Source organism: Chiloscyllium punctatum, unplaced genomic scaffold (assembly GCF_047496795.1).
Source record: "Chiloscyllium punctatum isolate Juve2018m unplaced genomic scaffold, sChiPun1.3 scaffold_341, whole genome shotgun sequence".
NCBI classification, from domain to species: domain Eukaryota; kingdom Metazoa; phylum Chordata; class Chondrichthyes; order Orectolobiformes; family Hemiscylliidae; genus Chiloscyllium; species Chiloscyllium punctatum.
In genome coordinates this window covers 76,424-99,206 of record NW_027310075.1, presented here as the reverse complement: position 1 = coordinate 99,206, position 22,783 = coordinate 76,424, and the positions used below count along the sequence as shown (strand labels likewise).

The window sequence follows — 22,783 nt, the reverse complement described above, 5'->3', positions numbered from 1 at the left end:
AGCCAGCCGAGTGACACTCATTTTAGGCTCCACCAGGGCCACTCAGCTCCCGATTGTGTTACCGCCCTGATTCACAACCTGACAACCAGCTGAATCCCAGAGACAAGGTGAGGGTGACAGCCCAGTCCCACTCTAAGGCCACTAAGCTGATTCCACCCTTGTCTCAGCTCATATACTCTCATCCATCTTGTCATATCTCCAGACTTCATTATCCAAACATACTCCTGGCCAGCTTCCCACATTCAATCTCCCTGTAATTTCAAGAAAAACTAAATCTCTGTTGCCCAAGTACTCCCTTGTACCAGAACTTGTTGATCCATCAAAAGGCTGCTATTCATAATCAAGAACATAGAGCTACAGCGATGTACAGCTTGGAAACAGACCCTTCAATCCAACCCGTCCATGCCGACCAGATATTCCAACCCAATCTAGTCTCACCTGCCAGCATCCGGCCCACATCCCTCAATTTAAAATTCTCACCCTTGCTTTAATTCCTGGTTGTGATCATCCCTAGCTCACTGCGTCACACACCCTTTGAGACCTCGACAACCCATTCTGTTCGAGACTCCCAATGACCTGTTAATTCATTACTTCACCTGTGTGGCTGCTTTTACAGTTGCCAAAGCAACACGTTCTGAAATTCACAGCCAAAACCTCTCAGGTGTGCTTTCCTCCTTTAAGACATTTCTCAAAACCTGCTTATTTGGCAATGCTTTTGGTCACCATACCTAATAGCAACATCTCTGGCCTTATGTTTAAAATTCTAAATAATATTTTTGTGGAATTATAAGCATGACAATAAAAATACGAACTGTTGTTGATTTGGACATTACCTTCAGATCTTTACTGTTGCTGAATGAATACTCTGTAATGTCTCTTACCCAACCACATTGTGGGAGCACCTTCACCACACAAACTGCAGCTGTACAAGAAAGTCAAACATCACCCTCTCCCAGGCAACAGGGATTTGGTATTTATCACTGGTATCTGTGGAAGGAGAAACACAGTTGATGTTTCAAGGAGTGCAAAATGGATTACAGGGAATGAAAACGGTGCAGAATGAGATAGTCAGAAATGGAAGGAAGATACACTTGCTTATTGGAAAAAGGAATTCTCGACCATTAAAGATTTTCCAGAAAATATTGATAAGCAACACATGGTCAGGGGCTGGACGGCGGTGAAAAATTAACTTACAAAAATGTCTGTAACAATAATAGTAAAAAACCAAACAGACCAAATATACACCCATTGTTCAAGATTGAGGAAGCGAGACATTGACAAAGTGGTCATAAGGGAGCCCAGAGATGAAGCAGAGCAGTGTAAGCTGTTATGATCCCACAGTCATAGAGATGTATAGCACCGACACAGACCCTTCAGTCTAACTCATCCTTGCCAAACAGGTATCCGAACCTGGTCTATTCCCATTTGCCAGCACTTGGCCTATATCCCTGTAAACGCTTCCTAAACATATCATATATCTAGTTAGATGCCTTTAACATGTTTTAATTGTACTAGCCTCCATCACTTCCTCTGGCAGCTCATTCCACCCACTGCATGAAAGAGTTGTCCTTTAGGCCCCTTTGAAATTTTCTCCGTTCACCCTAAAGCAATGCCCTCTAATTCTGGACATCACCACTCCAGGGAAAACACCTTGTTCATTTACTCTATTCATGCCCCTCATGATTGTATAAATCTCTATAACATCACTGCTCAGCCTATGGCACTCCAGGGAAAACAGCCCCAGCCTTTTATGCCTCACCCTGTAGCTCAAATCCTCCAACCCTAACAACATCCTTGTAAGTCTTTTATGAAACCTTTCAAGTTTCACAGCACCCTTCTGAAAGGAGGCAGGCCAGAATTGCACACAATATTCCAAAAGTGGACTAACGAATGTCCTGTACAGCAACATGACCTCCCACATCCTATACTCAATGCTCGAATCAATAAAGGAAAATATACTAAACACCTTCTTCAGCATCCTATCCTTGACTTGCAAGGACTATGAACCTTCAGTCCAAGGTCTCTTTGTTCCGCAAACATCTCCAGGGCCTTGTCATTCAGTGTATAAGTCCTGCCCTGATTTGGTTTTCCAAAATGCAGCACCTCACATTTATCTAAATTATACCCCATCTGACCAATATCTCATTGTAATCTGAGGTAACGTTCTTGATTATCCACAACACCTCCAATTTTGTATGACCTGTAAACTCATTTACGATCCCAAATTATTTAAATGAATGATGAAACAAATCCAGAAATAAACATCCATTTCTCGGAGTTTGAATGTGCTCTGTGTAAATCCTGCCCAATGACTCTGTACCAGAGAAAGGCTGTACATGCGCCTGGCTGCACCTTGCCCCCTACAAAGCTGGTGGCTCCGCATGTTTCCAGTGAATTCTTGCCCCAAATAAAGATGGCGGCGCGCACCCATGCCTGCAGCCACACTGAGGCAATTCCCCGTTTACTGAAAACACAAGACTGTGACGTTCAAATTTGTGTTTTCCGATGTGTACATTTTGTTTGTAAAACCTCTCCGCTCATACAGAATCTCTCTCACCTCCTGCGGTTCCACAGACAGCCTTGATTTGCGGTTACCTATTCTCTGCCTGGTTACTCATTTGTCGTTAGTGTATTTGTACAATCACCTTTGATTCTCCTTAAACCTATTTCCTAACGCTATCTCATGTCCCCTTTTTGCCCTCCTGGTTTACCTCGAGTATACTCCTACTGCCCCTATACTCCTCTAGGGATTTAAACAAACACAGCTGTCTTTACCTGCCATACGCCTACTTCATTTTCTTGACCAGGCCCTCAATTTCTTTCAACAGGCGGCATTCTCTACACCTACCAGCCTTGGCCTTAACAGGAACATACTGCCTATATACTCTCATTGTCGCAGGCCTATGGAGGTAATGGCAGATGAGGATACAGAAGCAATCATTTCCAGTTAAGAGATAATGTTGGGAAAGATAACAGCCTAAGGGTAGATGGGTCTCCAGGCCCTGATGGATTGCATCCCAGGGGACTAAAAGAGATGGTGGGGAGGGGAGGGGAGGGGAGGGGGGAAATAACAAATAGACCTCGTGAAAATTCACTAAAAGTTGTTGGATTCTGGGATGGTTTTGACAGACTGGAAGCTGCAAATGTGGTGCCACTATTTTTCAAAAGGACCCGTTAGCTTAACATCTGTAGTGGAGAAAATGCTTGAACCTCTCAAGGAAGTAGTGGTGAGATATCTGGGTAGAAATTGTCCAATTGAGCAGACACAGCATGGATTCAGGAAAGACAGGTCATGTAGAACACATTTACTAGAATTATTTGAGGATACGACGAGTGCGTTAGACAAGGCAGACTCAGTGGATGTGGTGTACCTGGATTTCCAGAAGGTATCCGATAAGTTGCCACACAAAAAGCTGCTGAATAAGGTAAAGATGCACAGCATTATTGGTAATGTATTATCATAGATACAGGATCGGTTAACCAGCAAAAAATAAAGAATGGGGATAAATGGGTGTTTGGATTAGTGTTGGCACTACAACTGTTTGCAATTTACACAAATGTTTTGGAGTTGAGGACCAAGTGTACGGTGTCAGAGTTCACATTTGATACAAAGATGAGGTAGAGAAATGTCTGCAGAGGCCACTGTCAGTCTGCACAGGGACACAGATAGGTTAAGTGAATGATCTGGCAGATGGAGTTCAATGTTGGGAAATGTGAGGTCATCCATTTTGGTCGTACGAACAGAAAACTGGATGATGAAATGGTGAAATCTTGCAGCATTCTGCTGTGCAGAGTGAGCTGGGTGGCCTTGTGCATGAATCTCAGGAAGTTGGTTTGCAGGTGCAGCAGGTAATTATGGCAGTGAAGGGAATATTGTCCTTCATTGCTAGAGGTATGGTTATGCTGCAGCTGTACAGGGTGCTGGTGAGGCCACACCTGGAGTACTGTGTCCAGGTTTGGTCCCCTTACATTAGCAAGGATGCACTGGCACAGGAGGTTCACTAGTTTGAGTTGGGAGTTGAGAGGGTTGGTGTATGTGGAGAGATTGAGAAAACTGGTTCTATAGTCATTGTAATTTAGAGGAATGGGAGGTTGGATAGGAAAAAATAAAATTATGAAGGGAGTAGATAAGATAGAAGCAGGGAGGCTATTTCCACTGGGGTCGGTTGAAACTACAGAGCATTACCTCAAAATAAGGGGGAGCAGATTTAGGACTGAGTTCAGGAGGAGCTTCTTCAGCTAAAGGGTTGTGAATCTGTGGAATTCCCTGCCGAGTGCAGCATTTGACGTTATCAACTTGAATGCCTTTAAGGCAAAATGTAGATTTGTGAACAGGAAAAGAATTAAGGGTTATGGTGAGAGAGCAGGAATGTGGAGCTGAGGCCATGAAAAGATCAGGCCTGATCTTATTGAATGGTAGAGCAGGCTTGAGGGGCCAGATGAAAGTTCTTGCCTTGTGCCATCAAAATTGGCCTTTGTCCAATTCAGAACCTTAACTTTTCAATCTGGTCTATTATTTTCTGTAACTATTTAAAAATAGAATTATCAGAGAATCCCAACAGTGTGGAAACAGGTCATTCAGCCCATCACATTGATACTGACCCTGAAAGCCTCTTAACCAGCCCCTGTAACATTGCTTTTCCCAGAGCCTGCACATCCCTGAACATTACGGGCAATTCAGCCTGGATAATCCACCCAACCTGCACATCTTTGGACTGTGGGAGGAAACCAGAGGGCCCAGACGAAATCCTTGCAGAAAACCCCAATAAGGTGATCATCCCATTCTCATTTCCCAGTTCCACCTAAATAACTTCACTGACCATACCACCAGGAATATCCTCCCTAAGCAAAAACATAATGCTATTTCGAATCAAAAATGCCACTCCGCCTCCTTTCTTGTCCCCCTTCCTATCCTTGCTATAGCATCTATACCTTGGAACATGAAGCTGCCAGGCCTATCCATCCCTGAGTGATGCCTCTGTAATTGCTATAATATCCCAGTGCCATGTTCAAAACCATACCCTGAGCTCATCTGCTTTCCCTGTCAGGCGTCTTCTATTGAAGTAAATGCAGTGCAACTGCTCAGTCCGTCTTCATTCTGTTCCTTGTCCTTGCCTGCCTTGACTATTTGACTTCTGAACTGTAACAGCCTCAGACATACCTCTATTCTCACTATCTTCTTGGGTTTATACCCACTCCCTCACTGGTTTAATGCCTCCCGAGTTTCACCAGCCAGTCTCCATGCCTAGATATTAGACACCTTCCAATTCAGGTACAATCCATCCTTCTTATGCAGGTCAACTCTACTCCAGAGGAGATCATAATGATCCAAAAAACGTGAATCCTTTTCCCTTGCACCAGCTCCTTAGCCACCGATCCAGCACCACCTCCTCCTCCTCCTCCTCTGTAATATGGACATTTTTCAAGATGTCACCATTTATTTCCCCACATTCTATATCTCCCATGTACTTCTTCACAGTAAACACTAATGCAAAATACTTGTTTCCTATCTCACCCATCACCTGCAGCTCCACACAATGGCTGCCTTGCTGATCTTTGAGGGTCTCTATTTTCTCCCTAGTTAGCCTTTTTTTTTCATGTATTTACAAAAGCCCTTCGGATTATCCTTAACCCTATTTGCCAAAGCTATCTCACGTCCCTTTTTTGACTCCTGATTTCTCTTTTAATTATACTCCTACTGCCTTTATACTCAAAAAATTTTTTTGATTGGAATAAATGCAAAATATAACATCTAGACAAAACAAACGAGGGCAGGACTTACACTCAATAAAAGTAGAGCCTTAAGTAGTGATATGGGAACAAAGCGACCGAGGGCTTCAGGTCTTTGAAATTTGTGTTACATGTAGACAGGGTGGTTAAGAAAGTGCTTAGTACACTTACCTTCATTGTTCAGACCTTTGAGTCCAGGAGTTGGGACGTTATGTTGAGGATGTACAGGACGTTGGGGAGGCCTCTTCTGGAATACTCTGTCCAGTTCTGGTTGTGCTGTTATAGGAAGGATATTAAATTGGAGCAGGTTCAGAAGAGATTTACCAGGATGTTGCCATGAATGGAGGGATTGTGTTCTAAGGAGAGGCTGGATAGGCTGGGAATTTTTTTCACTGGCGTGCACGAGGTTGAGGGGTCACCTTATTAGAGGTTTACAAAATCAGAAAGAGTGTTTTGCTGGGGGGGACGGGGGGGATTCAAAACTGTGCTGCATTCATTTTGAGAAGAAATTAGAAAGATTTCAGAAAAGACATTAGGGTTTTTAAAAAAATTATACATGTGAAATGAACTTCCAGAGGAAGTGGTAGCTGTGAATACAATTACAATATTTAAAAGACATTCAGATAAGTACATAACTAGGAAATATTTGGATGGATGTGGACCAAGCGGAGGCAGGTACAATTAGTTCAGTTTGGAATTATGGTTGGCATAGACTGGTTGGACCACAGGGCCTGTTTCCTTGCTGTATAACGTTATGACTCTAATCCTCACTAACTCTAAATTCCTCCATCCTCAACTCTCCCGATCACTGTCACTTCATCCAGCCTCACAACTCTTCCTTATTTATATAATTCCTCACCAGCCACAGAAAGCTCCCTATCTCATGTCCTCCAGTTTCTCAGATCTCTGCGATATGTGCCTTTCTTTAGTTCCAGCCTTGAGGATGCCCTCATTCACTCCAATTGGTTGGAGGACAAACTGGTACGACCTGGTCCTCCAGTACTGCCCTCTGCCCCCTATTGGCCTGCGCTGATACCAATCATTCGGGGCCCATTGTGAGGTGAGTGGTGGGATCGTCCCTCTCTCTGCCCTGGGATGAGCTTCAACATTCACAGTCAATGGGGGCAGTATCACAGAGCACAGGGGCTGGGGCTTTTCAGCCCATTTGGGATGTACCCTCTTCCTCTGGAGATGCTGCAAATCTGTCCCAATTCCCTTCCCCTTTGCCCATAGCCCCCCAAATCTTCCCTTAAAAAGTAAAATTCTAAATCTGATTATGAATAACTGCTGAGTCTGTGTCCAGCTGTCATTCAGACTGTTCCAGATACTCAGAACTTACTGAATAAAATAATGTTCACATATTCACATTATTTGCCAATTATCTGAAAACAGTTACTAAAATTGTGACATTGTTAACAATTCCCCTCACTCTGCAGATTAGATATCCTAGAAACAAATTTGCACCTGGTCAAAATCACTGCTGAACCTTCTCAGCTCCAAGGACAATTATCTGTGCTTCTGCTAGCTCTCCACAAAAGAGGAAAACATCTTATTTTCATTTATTAGTGTCATAGAGATGTACAGCACAGAAACAGACCTTTGGTCCAATTTGTCCATGACAACGAGGAATCCTCAACAAACGGAGTCCCATTTGCCAGCTATTGGTCCGTATCATTGGAAACTCTTCCTATTCACGTACCCAATCGGATGCCTTTCAAATGTTGTAATTGTATCAGCCTCCACTACTTCATCCGGCAGCTCATTCCACACATACACCACACACAGCTTGAAAACTTTGCCCCTTAAATCCGTTTTTAATCTTTGCCCTCTCAATTTATGCCCATGTGATCTTGTTTTGAACCCACCTAACTGGAGGGAAAAGACCCTGGCTGTTCACCTTATCCATGCCCTTCATGACTTTATCGATCTCCATGAAGTCACCTCTCAGTCTTTGACTCTCCAGGGAAATTAACGCTGGCCTATTCAGCCTCTCCCTGTAGCCCAAATCCTCCAACCCGAGCAAAGTCTTTGAAAATCTTGTCTGAACTCTTTCAAGATTCACAACATCCTTTCCAGAACAGGGAATTTCAAACTTAAAACATAATTCCTGAAATGGCTTAATCAATGTCCTGTCCAACCAGAATTTGACGTCCCAGCTTCTGAACTCAATGCATTGACCAATAAATATAAGCATAACAAACACCACCTTCACTAGTCTGCCTACCTTCGACTCTACTTTCAAGGAACAATGAACCTGCACTCCGTGGTCTCTATGTTCAGCAACATTCCCAAGGACTTTACCATTAAGTGTACAAGACCTGCTCTGATTTGCCTTTCCAAATTCCAACAGCTTACATTTGTCTAAATTGAACCCAGTCTGCCATTCCTCGCTCCAATGGCCCATCTGGTCAAGATACTGTTGCATTCTGAACTAACCTGCTTCATTGTCCACTACACCTCCAATTTTGGTGTCTTCTGTAAACCCACTGATCATATCTCATACATTCACATCCAAGTCATTTATTTAAGGACCTAATACCCATTCCTGCAGGACAATGCTGCTCACAGGCCTCCAGTCCGCAAAGCAAGCCTCCATCACCACCCTCTGCCTCCTACCTTCAAGCCAGTTTTGTATCCAAATGGCTAGTTCTCCCAACATTCCATGTTATCTAACCTTGCTAACCAGTCTGCTGTGTGGAACATCGTTCAGTGTCCATATAGACAACGTCCACAGTCTGCCTTCATTAATCATCTTTGTCACATCTTCAAAAAAACTCAATCAAGTTAGAGAGAGAGAATTTAACACACACAAAGCCATGTTGACGAGCCCTAATCAATCCTCGTCTTTCCAAATACATGTAAATCCAGTCCCTCAGAATCCCTTCCAACAACTTACCTACCACTGACGTTAGGTTCACTGTTCTCTTGTTCCCTGGCCTTTCCTTACCACCTTTTTAAAATAATGGCACCCATCTTCCAGCACCTCACCTGTCACAAACAATGATATAAATACCTTAGGGAGGGGCACTGCCAACACCTTCCTAGCTTTCCACAAATTTCTGGAATACACCTGATCAGGTCCCAGGGATTTATCCACCTTTCTACTGTTTAAGACATCCAGTACTTCCTCCTCTGTAACATAGACACTTTTCAAGTTATCACTATTTATTTCTCCAAACTCTCTAGAATAGAATAGCATAGTATTTCTCCCACATCCTGTTGTTCCATAAATGGCCTTGTTGATCTTTAAGGGGTCCTATTCTCTGTCTGGTTATTATTTTATGCTTAAAGTATTTGTAGAATCTCTTTGGATTCTCCTTAAACTATGTCCTGGAGATATTTCAAGTCCCCTTTTTGCTCTCCTGATTACCCTCGAGTACATTCCTGTAAAAACGTGATCCTGTACTCCCAATTCCTCCGCCTCTGTCATATCTGCTCCCAGAAGAAGCAATTCCACTCCAGGACATCCCAGAAAGGTTTCCTCTTTCAAGGACCGCATTTCCCTCCCACTTGATCAACAATGCACTCCAACGCATATCCTCCACTTCTTGTACCTCCGTCTTCCCCCCACCCCTCGAACCACAATAAGAATATAATCCCCCGGTCCTCACCTGCCACCCACTAATCTCCATTTACCTCTGCTATGTCTGCTACCTACAGTCAGACCCCACCACCAGGGATATATCTCCCTCCCCAGCCCTTTCTATCTTCTGCAGAGACCATGGGATCTTTGGTGCTGATGTGCTGCCCCACGGATACTTCAGTCACTCACCCTACCAAATGGCCTAGTGAGGTTATCATTAGATGGATAATCCAGACACCCAGGTAACGTTCTGGGGCCCAGGGTTTGGATCCCGTCACGGCAGACAGTGGAATGTGAGTTCAATAAAAATTTGGAATTAAGAATCTATTAAAGACCACGAATCCATTGTTGATTATTGCGAAAAAAAACTCATCAGATTCGCTAATATCCTTCAGGGAAGGAATCTGCCATCCTTACCTGGTCTGGCCTACATGTGACTCCAGACCCACAGCAATGTAGTTGACTCTTTACTGCCCTTTGGGCCCAGCCAGTGACACCCTCATCCTGTGAATGAATAACAAAGAAGGTCAAGTCTTGTACACAACCATACTGTTCTTACAGATAAGTGATCTCTCAGTAAATTTGCTTCTCAACTCCCTGCTGACTATTGGGGAAGTGGAGAGGCGGTCAATAGTACCATCCCAATAAGGGGATCATCCCTTTCTTATTTCTCAGTTCTGCCTGGATGTACTCCCAGGAATACCCTCTTGAAGCCCAGCTGTAATGTTATCCCTAATCAAAAATACCTCTTCCCCTGCTCTGTTGCCCCCTTTCTATCTTTGCTATAGCATCTATACACTGGAACATTAAGGTGCTGGTCCTATCCATCATTAAGTTATGCCTCTGTAATTGCTATAATATTCCAGTGCGATGTTCAAAACCATACCCTGAGCTCCTCTGTCCCCGCATTGAAACATATGCAGTGTAACTGCTCATTCTGTTCCTTGCCCTTGTTTGCCTTGACTGTTTGATGTCTGAACTGTACAAGCATCAGACTTAGCTCTTCGCTCACTCTCTCTCTGGGTTTACCCACATTCCTTCACTGGTTTAATGCCTCCTTAATAGCACTAGCAATTGTTCCCTTCCAGTGCCAGTATAATCCATCCTTCTGATGGAGGTCAATTCTACCCCACAAGAGATTCCACTGATCCAATAATGTGAACTCTTCTATTCCTATGTCATTGATACCAATAAACAACAGCCTCCCCTCAAAATGGTTATTCTCCCCTTTAAGAATATTCTGCTCCCTCTCTGAGACATCCTTATACAAAAATTACACATTCGAATAATAAACCATACACTCATCAGGTCATCATAAAAGGATTACATGACACATTGAAGGTTTGGGGAGACCTTTTGAGAGAATGCGATGATTCAAAGGAGAATTTTTAAGCAGCAAATGGGATTGATCTGGAGCACAATACTCACACACACAATGCGAATATCCAGATCCTGATATACTGAGTAATTCAATCAGAGTTTAGTAGAATATTTACTGAGATTACCATCTGAATGTCCACCTGTAATATCCCGTAATACAAGTTTATAAAATCTGTCACTATCAGTTCAAGTTAGAAACTCACATCATCCCCTCCTTGTGGCCCAGGATTACTGTACATATTACCCTAGAGGACATCAGCAGTCAACTCAGAGTGAAATCTGTGGGTTTCTAGGAGATTCCAAATTGAGATCTCATGTGACTGAACACAGCAGTTCTTTGACACATTGGAGAAAATGATCCAAGCGTCAGTGAGTTATGGGGAACAAGAATGACTTTCTTTTCTTTCATTCCGTGCTGCCGCTCTGCCTCATCAATAAGACATGGGTGTGAAAGGCTATTGCCTAACGATGGGCACGTTGTCTCCATCCTGACCAATGGGTAGGAAGATCCTCCCAATCACTCCAAAGCGTATCCCTAAAAAGATAGCAACTCTGTCTGCTTCCCACTGCCCAGTGCTCCCAGTAAATGTTTGGAAGAATGGGAACGGGGGGGGGGGGGGGGGTGGGGGGGGGCGATATCTCCTAGAAAAGGCATAACTGTAAAGGTCTAAGAGGATTATGAAAAGAGAGAGATGCACAGGAGAAGGAGGCAACAAGTTGCCAGATGGGGTGTAACTTGGGAAAAATGGGAAGTTGCTCATTTTGGAGGAGATAATAAAAGAACAAAGTACTATTTAAATGGTGGAAACTGTAGAAAGCTGCACCACAAAGGGACCTGGGGTAATTGTTCAGGAAACACAGAAAGCTACCACACAGTTACACCAGGGAATCAGGAAGGGGAATCGAATGCTTGTTTCAAAAGTTTTCAGTATTAGAGTTTGGAGTATATACCTGAGAGTAACGTGTGGAAGTGCTGGTGAGACCACCATATCTGCAGTAATGAGAGAAGTTTTGGTCCCTTTTGAGAAGGAAATGTGTCACTTTATTGGAGGCATTTCAGGGAAGATTCAATGAGATGATCCCTGGTTTGGAGGGATTATCTTTTAAATAAAGGCTGAAAAGTTTGCAACTCTACTCACTGGATTTTGGAGAAAGAGAGGTGATCTCATTGAGACAGATGGGATTCTTCAGGGGTTTGACAGGATAAATACTGAGAGGATGTGTCCGAGGGTAAATACTGAGAGGGGAGTCTGAAACCAGATTCTGAGTTACGGAATCAAGAGTTCTGTTTTGGATTCAAGTATAAGGGAACACCGACGTGGGTAAGGGGTTCCAGTAGCAATGGAGCTGGGGTGAGGTGGAGAAAAGCAACTTTTAAAAGATTGGATTTCCTGGTGCTGTGATTGTGTGGATGTCTGATCAAAAGGTCACCTTGGGGTCAGATATAACAGCAATATTGTTGAGTGTCGTTCTGCCTCAGAGTTCCCAGTGGGAGGGAGGGGCTCAGCAGTAAGGCAATGGGTTTAACCTTGACAATGTTTCATTGGAGGAAATTGCAGCTAATCGACGAGTGAGAATGTGATAAGCAGTTTGATAACTGAGTAACAGTGGAGTAATGGAGATGGATAATGGGGAGAGTGAACTGGGCATCGTCAGTGTACATGTCAAACCTAACAGTGTTTTTGGATGATATCACCTCCTGGCACTGTGTACGTGAGATACAGGAGAGACCAAGGATAGATCGTTGAGGGACACCAAATGCAAGGAATTCAGAAAGGAAAGGGAGAGTGGAGATGGAGCAGGATTTTCCAACAACGGTGAGGTCAAATATTAGTTTTTCACAGAATGGGAGAGAAGGACATCACCAGAAAAGACCAACAGACAGAACAAGGAACAATATCTATGAATTGGCGAGGGGGAGTGATGAGGCGGCAGCAAAGGAAAGAGAGTTGGAAAGTGAGTTTAGTGAGATTAGGGTAAAGGGTCAAGGTGAGCTCTGATAAGGCTTGACAAGAGACTGGAGAAAGATGTAGGTTTAGAACAAAAACCAGGAACACCACGTGACGCAGTTTGGCTCAGTGGGCTAGTGGGAGGGAGAGAAGCAGCAGATCGGATTATCTCAGTCTTAGTGACAGAGAAACTCCATGTGATCCTCACTCGTTGTTGGAGGGGAGGATGGAGGAGACAGGATGATGGACAGTGTTTTACAAATAAACAAAACCAGGGTTAGTGATATTTAAAATGACTGATCAAACCTGATGTATTTAGCTTTTATCCAGAATATTAAAACCAATGACTGAAGTCCTAGTTCGAATCCCATCTTGGCAGATGGTGGAATCTGAATTCAAGAAAAAAACAACGTATTAGGAATCTCCTGATCTCCATGAAACCATTGTCAATGGCGAAAAAAATCCTGCCAACCTGATAGCGGCCCAGCCAGCTACTCACTGTACTAATCACTGCAAAGTCTCAACACAGGAATGAAACTGGATGGACCAGTTGGCAACGAACACGGCACCAGAAATTACAACCACAGAATCAGCCCTCTCGATGGTGCAACGTCCTCCAGACTAACATATGGATTTTGGTGCCAAAATGTGCAGAGCTGTCTCACAGACTAGTCAAGGAACAGCCTGACATAGTCAAACTCACGGAATCTTCCCTTACAAACAATGACCAGACACCACCATCACCACCAATAGATATCGAGAGTGTTGTGCTGGAAAAGCACAACAGGTCAGGCAGCATCCGAGGAGCAGGAGAATCGATATTTCGAGCCTAAGCCCTTCATCAGCCTGACCTGCTGTGCTTTTCCAGCACCAGACTCTTGACTCTGATCTCCAGCATCTGCAGTCTTCAGTTTCTCCTGAAATCTCTGGATATGACATACCAGGTAGAGGTGGTGGCACAGTGGTGTACAGATAGGGAAGATTTGCCCTGGGAGTACACAGCATTGGCTCCGGAGACCAGGAAGTCTCATGGCTACTGCTGATTACCATATACTGTCCTTGCTTGGCTGATGAATTACTTCTCCTTCATGTTGAATAACATTTGGAAGAAGCATCGAGGCAATAAAATGGTGTCAAATGTACTCTGGGTACAGGATTTCAATGTCCACAATTGAGACTAGCTCTGTAATAGAATTACTGACTGAGCTGACCAGGTCCTAAAGGACATAGCTGCTCAACTGAGTCTGCAGTGGGTGGTGAGGGAACCAACAAGAGGGAAAAACATACTTGATCTCATTGTTATGAATTGACCAGATGCAGATATATCTGGCCATGACAGTATCAGTACGAGCGACCATCACACATTCCTTTTGGAGACAGAGACCTGCCTTAAAGTTGAGAAAAACCTCCATTGTGTTGAGTGACACTATCACCGTTCTAAATGGGACAATTTTTGAAAAGATGTAGGATCTCAAACTGGATCTCTCTGAGGCACTGTGGGACATCAACAGCAGCAGAACTGTACTCCAGCACAATCTGTAATCTCATGGGTTTGTAAATCCTGCTCGCACCCATCACAATGGACAGGAAAGGAGGGCATGCCATGAGCAGCACCAGGCAGACTTAAAAATGAAGTGCCAACCTGATGAAGCCATAAAACAGAACTACCAGCATATCAAACAGCATCAACAGCAAGCAACAGAGCTAAGTGATCCTACATCCAATGGAACAGATCGGAGCTCTGCAGTTCTGCTACACCCAGTTGTGAACGGTGATGGACAATGAAACAACTCACTGGAGGAAGTATCACAGAAATCCCCACCCTTACTGATGGAGGGGCCTCACACACCATGCACCAGATAAGACGACAGCATTTGCAGCAATCTTCAGCCAGAAGTGCAAAGTGGGATGATCCATCTCAGCCTTCTCCAGTGGTTTCCAACATCACAGATGTGAGTTTTAAACCAGTTCAGTTGAGTTTGAATAACGTCAAGAAATGCTTAAGTAGTGCAAAGGCTACGGGTCCGACCAATATTCTGGCAATAATATTAATTGTTTGTGCTCCAGAACTTGCCACCCACCAAGCCGAGTACCGCTCCAGCACGGGCATTTACCGACAATGTGGAACATTGCCCAGGGATGTTCAACACAAAAACACAGGGCAATCCAACCCAGGCAATTTCCCTCTATCAGTCCACACTCGATCAGCAGTAAAGTGATGGAAGATGTCATTGACAGGGCTACCAAGCAGCAACTGCTCAGCAACAGTCAGCTCAGCGACACTCATTTTAGGCTCCACCAGGGCCACTCAGCTCCTGATTGTGTTACTGCCCTGATTCACAATCAGGCAACCAGCTGAATCCCAGAGGTGAGGTGAGGTGAGAGTGACAGCCCAGTCCCACTCCAAGACCGCTATTTCTAGCTGATCAGGTGGAGGAACAGAGGGATCTTGGGGTCTATGTACATAGATCTTTGAAGGTTGCCACTCAGGTGGATAGAGTTTGCAAGAAGGCCTATGGAGTATTATCGTTCATTAGCAGAGGGATTGAAATCAAGAGTCGTGAGGTGATGTTGCAGCTGTACAGGACTTTGGTTAGGCCACATTTGGAGTACTGTGTGCAGTTCTGGTCGCCTCACTTTAGGAAAGATGTGGAAGCTTTGGAGAGGGTGCAGAGAAGATTTACCAGGATGTTGCCTGGAATGGAGAGTAGGTCGTACGAGGATAGGTTGAGAGTTCTCGGCCTTTTCTCGTTGGAACGGCGAAGGATGAGGGGTGACTTGATAGAGGTTTATAAGATGATCAGAGGAATAGATAGAGTAGACAGTCAGAAACTTTTTCCCCGGGTACAACAGAGTGTTACAAGGGGACATAAATTTAAGGTGAAGGGTGGAAGGTATAGGGGAGATGTCAGGGGTGGGTTCTTCACCCAGAGAGTGGTGGAGGCATGGAATGCGCTGCCCGTGGGAGTGGTAGAGTCAGATTCATTGGCGACCTTTAAGCGGCATTTGGATAGGTACATGGATGGGTGCTTAATCTAGCATAGAAGTTCGGCACAACATCGTGGGCCGAAGGGCCTGTTCTGTGCTGTATTGTTCTATGTTCTATGTTCTATGTTCTAAACAGGGAAATGGGATAAAAACTGTGTTGCTATGAGCGGAGAAGTTTTACAAACAAATTGTGCACGTCGGAAAACACAAATTTGAACGTCTCAGTCCCGTGTTTGGAGTAAATTAGGAATGGCCTCAGTGCGGCTGCAGACCTGAGTGAGCGCCGCCATCTTTATTCGGGACAACGATTCACTGGACACGTGCGGAGCCGCCATCTTTGTAGGGGGTAAAGTGCAGCCAGGCGCATGTGCAGCCTTTCTCTCGTATAATGTCTTTGGGACCATAACAGCCAATACTGCTCTGATTCACCTCTGGGCTCCCTCATCACCACTTTGTCAATATCTAGCTTCCTCAGTCTCGAACCATGGGTGTAGTTTTGGTCTGTTTACTATTGTATTATTACTTTTATAGACCTTTTGTAAATGAGTTTTTCACTGCGGCCCAGCCTCTGTCCATGTTCTGCTCTATTATCAGATTACTTTTTTCTTGAATATTTTTGACAGTCAAGAATTCTTTTTTCCAATAGGCAAGTGTATTTTCCTTAACGTATCCTTTCTCTCCATAACTTCCCGAGCATTCATTCCAGCGACACTGCGCCGCGCGCGAAGGTGATCACATGGTTTGGTTTAGCACCGCCCTTCATTCACTTTGATTGGTTGGAGGACCAACATCCCGCAAGGTCATCCAGATCCACCCACCGTCCTTTCATTGGTCCGGAGCTGACATCAATCACCCGCGGGTCACTTTGTTGGCTAGAGCATGCGCAATGTGTCCTGCTTTTGCAGATATGTTGGGTAATGTAATGGGAGAGTTTACTGAGGGGAAGGATCCCTTTGTGTGAGCTCTGCAGTAGATTTCCTTTATTCATGGAGGGATTTGCCTTCCTACTCATGACTGTATAGCTGTGGTTGATGAATCAATGCCATCTGAACCAGTACATAAACACCCCATTTTCACTGCTTTTCACAACATCTGAGATCTTTAGCACATTATATCACACTCTTCTTTAGAAACAAAAAAACATGAAACGGAGCCTCAAGGAACGGAGCAGGAGTAGGGCATTCATCGCCTTCAGCTTGTTCCCCCATTCTATCAGATCATGGCTTGGCCAACCCAGACCTCAACACTTCTTTTATGCTTGATCCGCATCGCCCTCAACTGCTCAATATTTCAAAAATCAATCTGCCCTCTTTTAAAATAATTTGAGATAGAATCATAGATTCCCTACTGTGTGAAAACAGGCCCTTCAGCCCAACAAGCCAGAACAACCCTCCGAAGAGTAACCCAACCATTCCCCTCCCTCATTTAACTTCCACAATTGTTTGGGCGAGAAAATTCTAGTCATTCACTGAGGGGAAAAAAATCTTTACTTCTTCTAAAATGAATGTTCCCTTATGTAACGTCCCCTGGTTTGAGACTTCACTGGTGCTGGAAGATCTAGTCAACATCTACCCTGTCAAGCTCCTCAGAATCTTGTTTCCATAAGATCACTCCTGCTTATCTATTCTTGATAGGTCAACCCTTTGGTCCTCAAAGCAGCTAAGTGAATCTTTTTTGAATGGTCTCCGATGTTAGTTTATCCTTTATTAAATATGGGAGCTAATACTGTATACAGTACTCCAAGTGAGGACTCAGCAACAGCCAATATGGTTAACAAATCCTCAGTCCATACTAATACATTATCCCGATACCATGAGCTCCTAAATTGTGCAATTAACTTTTATGTAACACCTCATCGTTTACATTTTTAAAATCCAAATACAGAACATCATTGGATTACCCTTTATTAGCCCTGCTTGTTATCTCCTCAATGAAATGTCGTAAATTTGTCAAATATAGTTTCTCTTTCACAAAACCCAGTCTACCATGGTTAATTATACGTTTTTCTAAATGTCTTGCAATTTCTTTCTTTAATATTCGACTCTGTAGATTCTCTCAGTAGATTTGCTAAGCATGATTCCCCTCTCTTAAATCCATGCGGACTCTGTCCAATCCTTTCACTGTTCAGTAAGAAACTTGACTGTACTCCAGTATAGTTAGTAAATGTATCTGTATTTATTTTTAACAATTGATTACTTATAAATGCTGGACCCATGCAATATCAATGAATTAGTGACTCTGAATTTGGGTTATAATGTTTTTTTTTTGTTAATTCCATTTCGTACTGTGTTATGTAGACAGCACCAAGTGATCCCTCTTAATTGTGAGTAACTTTGAAAATAATATATTTTTAAAATGACATCCCAAAATGCTGCCTCATTATTGTGCAAGGAGGATTTTGCATTCAATAGTTTGCAGATAAAATTGAACAGAGTTTTGCAATTTGGCCAGACTGCAGGTTACACCAAAGTGGCAACTCTGTTGTCAAATTCTTACTTGACCCAAGGCATTACTGATGGGACTTCACTTTGTTCACCAGCTTTATTTCCAGGTTTAATTCTATAATCATTCTAGAGCTTGTAATTTTAGACAACTTCTCTTTTAGGTACATAGGTAAATATCGAGCTTGGGACCCGACTGGAGCATCAATGAAGCTCGTATTGCTTTTTAACTTTCCGAGCTTGCCAAATTATTGTTGGTAAATGCAGGTGACTTTATCAAAGCACATTTCACACTCCCCAGCCAGGAATTTGGTTCCACCTCTGTCAGTCCATCCATTCCTATGGATAACAGGTATTTTAAATGTGAGCACTCCATTTAACTATTTGGATTGAATACTTCAGTGGTTACGTCCTCTTGGATTCTTAAGTTTAAATTACTCAATGAGATTTTTTTGTCCCCCCTGAATTTGCCAAGCACTAGGAAGTTCTGGAATATTCCAAATATTTACAATAGATGCATTTACACTATTGAAGGCAACCTGGCAGATTTGAATTCCATTCAGCTAGTCAACAAGAATACATAAGTAACTTTATGAATTGCTTACTGTACACCAACAACGCAAGCCAAGTATTAGTGAAACCATAGATTGTCTCCCATGGATTCCCAAATCTAAACAGTGCATTCCAGATATACTCACTATCACCATCTGGGCGCAGTCTCCCAAAGTGCTCCCAGAATTTAGAAAGCGCACACACTGCCCTCCAAAGATAAATCTGCTGTCACAGGCTTCACTCTTATTGCATACAATGACATTTATTGTCCAGTTCTATAATGTGACAAATGATTTTACAAGCAATTTATAAAATACTTTAAATCCTGAAGAAATATCATGTCAGCCCTTTGTAGAAGTGAATGAAAAGTGTGATGTTTGCTTGACCTTTGGCTCTATGTATCAGACTGAACTGAACCTTTAGCAAGATGTAGGATGTTTCCCACACACTTTGTTTAAAAAAGCAAAGATATGCTCTGAGATTTAAATGTTCAATCAGGTTTAATAAAAATCCTTCCAAAAATTGAGTTTGATTTCAGCTCCTTTAAAGAGATATGCTCTTGGCTTTCAATTTTGTGACATGTGATCATTCTTTGGTAAAGGTGGCTGTGTGTAACACTGCAGGATGTTATGCTGAAGTGCCTCATTGGGTGGATGAGCTTTATTACTGGTGTAACTTGGCTAATTTTGAGATGGAATATTATTGTGAGTTAAATCTTGTTTTTAAACTGAGACGTGCTTGTGTAACTCAAGTGTGGAAACTATGCTCATGTTTGCAATGAACCTTTCACTTTTGGAGATTAGTATTTTCCGATCTGTTTTGTAAATAAAGTTCACTATAGAAAGCACAGTGCTGGAGAACCGCAGGTCCAGCAGCATCTCTGAGGGGAATAAAACATTGGAAGCTCCAAGTCTCATGACCATTTTACCGTTCAGACAAAGAGTCAATGAAATTGAAATGTAACATTATTTTTCTCTTCACCGATGCCCTCAGAACTGCTGATATTCTCCAGCACTTTGTTCCTGGGGAGGAGATCTCCAGCACCTGCAGTTTATTGTTTTGTTATTGATCCTATGATTTGACTTGGGGAGCGAGAGGCAGCAACTGTGATCAACTAGAACAAAACTCCCCAACCACGGAAAACAAACCGGTTCTTTATACTTTGCAAAACACGACTGTAAATAAGAAATGCAATTAAGCTAAGTGCAAGGCGGCATACCACCAGCCTTGTCTCAAACTTGCTACTCATCTTTGAGGACTAATCTGTCAGAATTGTGTTTGCTCGCTTCCTTTGAGATGACAGTCCAGAAATGTCCCAGTTCCAATTCCTGGGCCGGGCCCAGTTACCCCATTGCAGTGGGGTGGGCAGCTTTGTGTCAGCCTGAAGTTTTGTGAATAACAACATTGCAGGTTGAAGCTGACGGTTTTGACGAATATTGTGTCATCAAACTTGGAAGAAATCCTTCCGAATGTATTGATTAACTGGACTGAGCCTGTTTACATGCTGCCCTGTTAGTAGTGCGGTCATAATCTCAGTTCATAATCACACAACACCAGGTTATAGTCCAACAGGTTTAATTGGAAGCACACTGGCTTTCGGAGAACTGCTCCTTCATCAGGTGATTGTGGAGGGCACAATTCTAAGGCACAGAATTTATAGCAAAAATTTAGTGTGATGTAACTGAAATTATCCATTGAAAAATACCTTGATTGTCTGTTCAGTCTTTCAGCTGTTCGAATACCATGATAGTTTCACTTCTTTCATGTGTCAATCACCAAACCTTTTTTTTTAAATGTTGCATTCCTGACAGTGGCCCATCAAATCACTCATTGTATTAATCACTGCACAGTCTCAACAAAGGAATGAAACTGGATGGACCACATTACATCTACCAATGCACTGGAAAATACAACAACACAATCAGCCCTCTTGACCCTGCAACTTCCGCCTCACTGTGGGCCAACAACAGCAACAGAACTGTACTCCAGCCCAATCTGAAATCTCATGTCGTGGTATATATGTCATTCAACCATTAACATCAAGCCAGGGGATCAACCCTAGTTCAGTAGAGAGTTCTGCAGGGCATGCCAGGAGCAATACCAGGCATACCTAAAAATGTGGTGCCAACCTGGTGAAGCTACCCAACCTGCATGCCAAACAGCGCAAGCAACACCAAATAGAACTATGTGATCCAACAACCAATGGATCAGATCTGAGCTCTGCAGTTCTGCCACACCTAGTCAGGAATGGTGATGGACAATTAAACAACTCACTGCAGGAAGCATCACAGATATCCCCACCCTTACTGATGGAGGGGTCTCACACATCCATGCAACAGACAAGACAACAGCATTTGCAGCAATCTTCAGCCAGCAGTGCCAAGTGGATGAGCCTTCTACATTGGTCCCTGACATCAGAGACGTGAATCAACTTGGTTGAAAACTTATTTCAAATCAGATCAAGAAATGGAGAAGTAGTGTAAAGACTGTCAGCCCTACCAAAATTGTGGAAATAATACTGATGGCTGTGCTCCAGAAATTGTTGCCCACAAAGACAAGTCCAGCACTGGCACCTACTGACATTGTTGAACATTTCCCAGGGATGTTCAACACAAAATCGCAGGACAGAGCCAACCCAGCCAATTTCCCTCCATCAGTCGACACTCGCTCAGCAGTGAAGTGACGGAAGGTGTCATCAACAGTGCTGTCACGCAGCTGCTCAGCAATAACCTTCTGTGACACCCAGTTTGGGTTCTGCCAGGGCCACTCAGTTCCTGATCCTGTTACAGACTTGATTCACAAACTGACAAACAGCTGAATTCCAGAGGTGAGGCGAGGGTGATAGCCCAGTCCCACTCCAAGACCAGTGTTTCGACTTCAGTGATATCACCGGACCTCACCACAGTCTCAGCTCATTTTTTGAAACTCTCATTCATTCCTTTTGTTAACTCTAGATTTCATTATCTAAACCCACTCCAGGCCAGGATCCAACAATCACCCTCCCTATAATCTCCAGAATATTGAAAACTCGACCACCCCAGTGCTCACTTGTACCAGAACTTGCTGATCCATCAAAAGGCTCCCATTTATAAGCAACAACAATTTACTTTCACACCCTTGACTTAATTCCTGGCTATAATCATTCTTATCTCCATGCACCAGACACTCTTTCATATCTCAATAACTCATTTTAGTTTAGACTCCCAATTATGTGTTTATTTTTGAGTTCAGCTGTGTGACTGTTTCTATAGATTCCAAGGCAACATGGTCTGGAATTCCCACCCTCTAAGATCTGCTTTCTTCCTTTACGGCATTCCTGGAAAAATGTTTATTTGGCAATGGTTTTGGTCACTGGGCATAATATTCTCCAGCTGTGGCCTTATGTCAAAAGTTTTCAATATTTTTGTGAAATTAAATACATGTTGAGTTGTACAGATATTTTCTTCTTTTCACTATCGCTGAGTGAATAATCTGTAATGTCTCTTACCCAACCACATTGTGGGAGCGCCTTCACCATTCAAACTGCAGCTGTACAAGGAAGTCAAACATCACCCTCTCCACAGGCAACAGGGCTTTGGCAATGAGCACTGGTATCTGTGGGAGAAATACACATGATGTTTCAGGGAATGCAAAATGGATTACGGGGAATGAAAATGGTGCAGAATTTGACTGTCAGAAATGGAAGAAAAATCCACTCACTATTGGAAAACAAGAATTCTTGACTGTCAAAGATATTGTGGAAATCAATAACGTGATAATGGAGCAGCATACGGTCAGGAGTCGGGCAGCAGTGGACAATCCATTTACAAAAAGGTCTGTAAACGTAGCAGTAGTAAAATACTTAACATGGCAAAAATACACTCATGTGAGACTGAGGAAGCTGGATAACGAACAAGTGGACATCAAGGAACCCAGAGGTGAATCAGAGCAGTGTTCACTTTTATGATCCCACAGTCAGAAATGTCTAGCACAAAAACAGACTCTTCAGTCAAACCCATCTATGCAAACCAGATATGCTAACCTAAACTAGTCCCATTTGCCAGCACTTGACTGACATTCCTCTGAACCCTTCCTATTCAAATGCCTTTTAAATGTTACAATTTTGTTTGCCCTTTAGGCTCCTTTTGAATTTTCCTCTCTCACCCTAAACCTCTCTCCTC

General features: G+C 43.2%; 1 long non-coding RNA gene across 2 annotated transcripts; it reads right to left on the bottom strand.

Annotated features, from left to right (window-relative positions):
* Positions 1–4,192: 4,192 nt before the first annotated feature.
* LOC140472459 (uncharacterized) lies at positions 4,193–22,123 on the bottom strand. 2 transcript variants are annotated; one of them, XR_011957644.1, is made up of 4 exons: positions 22,111–22,123; positions 9,731–9,817; positions 5,902–6,006; positions 4,193–4,520 (listed from the first exon to the last, which is right to left on the bottom strand). It is a non-coding gene; the product is annotated as an uncharacterized lncRNA (long non-coding RNA). The 2 variants fall into 2 exon arrangements; XR_011957643.1 differs by lacking the exon at positions 22,111–22,123 and adding an exon at positions 12,949–12,983.
* Positions 22,124–22,783: the final 660 nt, after the last annotated feature.